Raw genomic sequence first — 7,316 nt, forward strand, 5'->3', positions numbered from 1 at the left:
TCTGGCCCTCTTTGAAAAAAGTTTGGACACCCCTGATTTAAGGCATTCCTTAATTCATTCATTGCTCCTGGATCATTTGATGAAGTCAGAAATTCAGCAGCTAAAACCTGTTTTGAGAAAAAACACATTCTGCAGTTATCATCTTATTAAGGTCAATTCTCTCTGAAGCTCAACTCCTCCCCCTTTTGATCTAACAGCAGTCGTCTGCTGCTGTGAGATCACGTACGGTTTCCGAAAAAAAACATCTTATTTTCCATGTACCTTAAACCCATACACTAAGGATGCAGACTTTGTTCCGTTAAAAATATGCTTACAATTATTCATAATTGTAACACTTCATACAATGATTTTAGCATGGGTTAAGAAAATCAATGTGTAGGCAAAACAAATGCTTAAAGTCTGTCTTGCTATGTGGCTTTGGTGTGGTTCACTTCAGCTTAATGGGCCATCAAGGTCACAGGTGCGGCTGTGCCTGAAGTGTGAATTAAGTGGTATGCGTGAGAGCTGTCTAACTATTGTGTGAACAGACACAGTTTAACATTTAGTAGTCTAACATCTGACTTTATCAAAAGCATTGTGAAATCTGGACTTAAAGGAATCTTATGTCTTGAATCATGACTGGTCAAATCCAAGAACTGAATCTCCACAATCTAATGTAAATAATTTACAAATTGACTTAGAACAATTTCTAAATTCAAATATTAAAATGCTGTAGATCCCTTTCCAAACACCCGTTTATGATCACAACATTTGTATCCTCTTGGGAAATCTATCTGAGCGGTAAGTAAAACAATAGAGTATGTCACAAGCACAGCTCAGACTGCCTCGGACCAATACCCGGAAAACTAGGAGTGTTTTGTCAACTTCTAAGACAATCACCGTGTGTGTCAACTTCTAAGACAATCACAATAAAAATAAAAGTAAAATAAAATAAGATTTCTGTTATTACACAGGACTCTACTTCCTATATTTCCCAAGATTTAGGTAAGTGTACTTACCAAAGCGTTGTGTCAACCGGGGTAAAGAGACATCTTACAGCAAACTCGAATCAGCAATACAAGAACGTATCTTTCGGTGAGGACCTCCAATTGATAGGATATAATTTATACCATATATTGAAGATTCAGTCTTAGGTTTGATCAGTCAGGATTCAGGTTTATTCTTGAAGAATGGCAGCCGACCACTGTGAGACAGAGACTGAGGATCCATCCTCCCTCACAGAACTTCACCTCAGTATATCTGACTTGTTCCTTGAGGAACAGTCTGTTAAATACACTGATATCTAAGGGGTGTTACCGTCTATTCAAATGGGCCATGCATGCAGGGTTCTTTGTCTCGACCTGGGGGGGAAGGTGAGAGTCTAGTATCACACCTCACTACCCAGGTCAGCCCAAAGTATATTCACCAAGGAAAGTCCACTCATGGCTAGTTAAATCCAAATAAAAGTAACAATTATAACTAGGTATAATATCATTGACTTATTGACTATGGCATATTCTTATGACCTATGCCGGTCCCTTCAGACGTGGGCAACCGGGAACTCCTCGCGGTCAAGCTCGCTCTTGAGGAGTGGCGGCACTGGCTTGAGGGGGCTCGGCACCCCTTCACGGTGCTTACGGAACACAAGAATCTGGCGTACATCCGGGAGGCCCGAAGACTGAACCCCCGACAGGCCCGGTGGGCGCTGTTCTTCACCAGGTTCGACTTTTCCCTCTCCTATCGGCCAGGATCCAAGAACGTCCAGGCTGACGCACTTTCCCGACTCCACGAGGTGAAGGCAAGCACGGAGTAGCCCGAGAGAATTCTGCCCACACCAGTGATCGTCGCCCCGATCCTGTGGGCTCTAGATGAGGAGATCCGTCTAGCCCAAGTGGAGGACCCAGCTCCGCCGGGCACCCCTGCCGGGAAGACCTACATCGGTGAATTACTGGTTCCAGCAGAGTGAGAGGGTCTGGAGCGAGGCTCACCATCACCTCCAGAGGGCAGTCCGGCGCCACCAGCATCATGCGGATGTTCGGAGAAGACCTAACCCCGACTACACCGTCGGACAGAAGGTGTGGCTCTCCACTCGAGACATCCGGATGAGACTGCCCTCCCGCAAGTTAAGTCCTCGCTTCATTGGCCCCTTTGTTATCATATTCCAGGTCAATAATGTGTCCTTCAAGCTAGAGCTTCCTCTTCACTATCGTATCCATCCGGTGTTTCACGTGTCACTTCTTAAACCCTATCACCCGCCGATCACCTCTCTCCCCTCTTCCTCACAGCCTGCCGTCGACGTGCCCCCGCTGCCGCTCCTGCTTGAAGAGGGTCCGGTCTATGCCATCCAGGAGATCCTGGACTCCCGACGTCGTCGGGGTCGCCTGGAATACCTCATAGACTGGGAGGGCTATGGTCCAGAGGAAAGAGCATGGGTGCCTCGGGACGATATCATGGACCCCGCCTTCCTCGCCGCCTACCATCAGGAACATCCGCACCGCCCAGCACCTCGAGCAAGAGGTAGACCACCGCGATGACGTCGGGGTCCTAGGCCCGCAGGAGCGGTCCCTGGAAGGGGGGGTAATGTCACATCAGAGCCCGGACCTGCACCAGCCACGCCCCCGTTGGTTTCCACTCGCTCACTCTCACCGGAGTACTGATCACTTACACCTGTCCTCACTCACCTGCACCGCGTTTACACTCACCGGGTTCCTAATCACCCACACCTGTCACAGCCCCTACATATACCTCACTCTCCCTTCACGCGGTGTCTGGTATCGCACTTCAAACGGAAGCACTCCCACTGGATTTCCCGCGACCTGGCTTTTCGAAGGATTACGTTCTCTTCAATCATTGTTCGTTTCGGTTTAGTTCCTCTCCTTAGTTCCTGTTTTGAGTACTACCTGAGTTATAGTTTAGTTAAGTGTCTTGCCGAGTGTGACTCGTGTTTTGTTTGCCGCAACGGCATTTTCTGTTATAGTTTGTTCATCAAGAGGTTGCCTCTGCTTTCTTTAGTTTGGCGGTTAGATCGCGAGTGCCACCAGTGCCCAGCAGTGCTACGCGCCTGCGCCCCTCCGAGGGTAGAGACTGTGTTGTTGAGGATTCTCCCGCAGCCTCTCTGTGTTTGTATCAGCATCTCTGTGTCTGCAACCTGTTGTCTGTCCTGTGTGTGTTCCTGGCTGTCTCCGTGTGCAATAAACTCTGTTCCAAGTATCCCACAACTTGAAGTCTGTTCGTTCCGTGACAGTGTTTGGATCCAAGCAGTTGGGGGACACATTAAAGCTTTCTGACTATGGAATAAAGGACAATTCCACACTCGTGTGGGTACTACACCTGCCTGGAGGAGGAGGACAAGAACGGAGGAATTCCATGGACGCCCCAAACCTTTGGATGTAGGCTATTGTATCTTGACAGGTACTAAGTCATTATTCCAATTCTAAAAATCTGCAGATGGCCATATACTGCATAGGCCCTGATTTCATTTACAGGCAACTGGCAACGAACAAAGCAATGCGCAGTGAGAAAAAGTCTGCCGCACTTTTTTTACGTCATTTTTGCTTCCAAATGCATTGAGTAAAACTGAATTATTATTACAGTTATTATTATTCATATTATTATGATGTTATTATTATACAATATTATTCAGCTGAAGATTATTTTTCCGTATCAGAATCAGCATACAGTCAAAGAAATACTGTACTTCCTGCAGATAAAACTCAGACTGTGCTGAATGGACTCGTAGCATTCAAGCACACATGACTCAACTCTGGGCGCCACCAGGTGCATGAAGTGGAAGTAGAGGGCAGTGTGACGACATAACAGCATATGAATGCTGTGATCCGAATGAAAAATGTGTATTGATTATTGGTTAATATAACAATAATAAAAGATACATGTTTTCAGAAGTACAGCCAGGTTTGAAATCTTCTGTTAACAAGCTAAAATTTACACTTTGCTGAAGTATCTGTTCACAAGCTAAAACGAGCATTATGTAAGGGACAATATGATTTAGTTGCCGTTTCGTGATTTCCACTAAGAAAAAAATTGTTCTTCAAGCAAATAGAACTTTTAAGTTTCAGGTGTTCAAATTACAATGAGTCTGTTACGTTAAATGACCGGACTACTTGCAGAATGATACCAAAGATGTGAATTAGAAGCACAAAACCTGTTGCCAATGACAGCGGTCAATATCTTTTCGCAGCAGTGAATATCAAGAAATATTCACCTGCGAACGTTGGGATGGCCTATTCAAATCAACGCTACTTTTTGGAACATTCTGAAGAGCCGTATAATAAGCTGAAGTATCTGTTAGCTCCCCATTGGCATTATATGAATATTTACGCTATGCTTTACATATATGCTTTATTGGCTGCACCTATGAAAATGCACAAAGATACATAGCCTACTTATTTCACATACAAATAAAATATATGACAACATGTGTTTGTATTATAAGAACAACCTGTTAGATCCTTCTGAGCTACGGCTCCTGTATGCAGCCAAGATGTTGAGGGACACAGACAAGCTTTCTGACCATGGAATAAAGGACAAATCCACAATCATGCTTATACAACGTTTGCATGGAGGATGGACACATCCAGTGGACTCACTGTTAACTCCCTGTCACCAGGACGGCTATGGCAGCACTATGCCACTGCTTTCACAGCTACAGAGTTGGTTAATGGGGGCTGACAATACTATTCTCACTGAAGCCTCCAAACAAAATGGAGGAAATGTGAAATTTCAAGGCACAAGTGATTCCTTATTGTAAACTAACCAGAAAGGGAAAGGTTAAGATTTTTCTTTAGCCAAATATGACCCCATGACCCCTGTAATTTAATTTTCTCTCGTGGTATGATCTCATTAGAGTGCTGTACACTGATCTGTGATCAGGATGACAGCTGATATTGTTATTAGCGTAATACATTAAGGAAATGCTGCACCTACGTACAGAACACAAATGTCTCACCAGAATATAACTAGTCCTTCCTCACAACTTGACCTAGACTTCATTAAACAGAAGAAGGGAAATCTCCCTATTCCCCCCACCGGCAAATCACACCCTGCCTGTGAGTCTTCAATAAATGGCAAGAACGTCAGATATCACCTGACTCTGTGAGATTGCTCCAATATATTGTTCTATCTGTACTTTACATTTGTGTAAATACATTTTTATTGACGGGTCTGATGTCAATGCATCTTTCAGTGGTCCTGTTACGGTTGTTATGTACCCTTTGGGAACTTGGCCATCAACAACTTTCTTATTGCATGAAAGTGTATGAAGATAATTGTCATCATATAATTTAAGAAACAAGGTATGAGCATTGCCTGAACTAGAATCAGTTTACTGGCCATTTATTGCAACCTTTGCTATGACCAGACTGTTTCTTTGAAGGTTTATGTTTCCTGGGAATGTGAAACGCCATCATAATGTATAACAAGGACTGTGTAGAATTCAATTCAACAAAGCTTTTAGTCTCTCAAACCTGATCATTGACTTTTAGTCTCTCAAACCTGATCATTAGCTTTTAGTCTCTCAATCCTGATCATTAGCCAGTTGTTAGCCAAGTATCCATACTAAAAGATGTATAAGTAAACAATGTTACTTCATGTTGCCTGTTGAAATATTTTATATTAAGGTCACCAGATTTCTGAAATCAGAAACACTACGACTATATTTCAGAAACACTACTGAAGGGACCGCCATAGGTCATAAGAATATGCCATAGTCAATAAGTCAATGATATTATACCTAGTAATAATTGTTACTTTTATTTGGATTTAACTAGCCATGAGTGGACTTTCCTTGGTGAATATACTTTGGGCTGACCTGGGGAGTGAGGTGTGATACTAGACTCTCACCTCCCCCCCCCCAGGTCGAGACAAAGAACCCTGCATGCATGGCCCACTTGAATAGACGGTAACACCCCTTAGATATCAGTGTATTTAACAGACTGTTCCTCAAGGAACAAGTCAGATATACTGAGGTGAAGTTCTGTGAGGGAGGATGGATCCTCAGTCTCTGTCTCACAGTGGTCGGCCGCCATTCTTCAAGAATAAACCTGAATCCTGACTGATCAAACCTAAGACTGAATCTTCAATATATGGTATAAAATTAATAACCATCACTACACACAAGACCGAAGTATTTGACCTGAACAGCCATTCAGTGGTCCTGGTAGTCTGGGTAGAAAAAGAGCAGAAGACAACGTGAGCAAAGTTGGAAAAACAGAGACAATAGTTCATGTGATATACTTAATCACGTAGTAAAGAAATAAGATTGGTAACTACATAATATACTTATACCAACCTAATCTGTACATTTCTCAGAAGAATGTATTTGTATTCAGGTTTGTCTTTGCCCAGCGTCTCCATGAACTCCTGGCAGGGGAGGTTGAAGTTTTACACAGTAAATATGACCTTAATTGTACTCCATGCATTGCTTTTGCTGCTTGTTTTTATTGATTTTATGTAAAGCACTTTGAACTGCAACTCTTGTATGAAATGTGCTATATAAATAAAGTCTTACTTACTTACTTAATGGAAGGTTTCTTGCTGCTGTCCATATATCATTCATTTGGGAGAACATTCTCTCAACTAGTGAATTGCTTCCAGGTGAGCACATGACAACAGATGCTAACCTAGCCAGGTGAGTGTGTGGGATGTCATTTTCTTTGAAGTGGGTAACCACTGTGCTCCATCTCTGACTAAGCAGTGTCTCAGATTTTTTCCGTTCTTCAAGTGATCCCCCCTTTAGGATCTTTTGCAGGCCAGTAACCTACTCAAACAAGGCATCCTCGTTGATGGTCACATTGTAGTAGAAGAATACGAATTATATGAAGCTGCTATGGAGAGCAGCCAGCCCCCTCTGTGACAGGAAAGACCAAAAGATTGATGAGGGTCAGTCACAAAGGTAGGCCTCAGATTTACCATGACTCGAAACTATTTAGATCCTGAGGAATTTATCATAGCCTATATAGAAGGGAAAATGTGAAACTACAATAGGACTATCTCAAAATCGGCACTGGAAGAAATGAGAAATAATCGAAAGAAATCAGCTGTTGTTGAATAATGAACCCACATGAGAAGACATTGTCTACTCCAGTGTTGACAACGTGTTTCAGTACACTTGTGCAATCTGAGTTTTGACAATACACCACAAGATGGTGCCAACGTGCTACTTGTGTATATTACATAATTTCTCTCGTGGGTAGATAAAAGGCGTCGGTTTAGCTACTGTCTTCGCGAGAGACACAGAATAACAACAAAAGTGATTATGTAATTCAAGACATGGCCCATAAACCCACGTGTAACATTTAAATGCAGTTAAACGGCATGCT

This window comes from Clupea harengus, chromosome 18 (assembly GCF_900700415.2).
Source record: "Clupea harengus chromosome 18, Ch_v2.0.2, whole genome shotgun sequence".
Lineage (NCBI taxonomy): Eukaryota > Metazoa > Chordata > Actinopteri > Clupeiformes > Clupeidae > Clupea > Clupea harengus.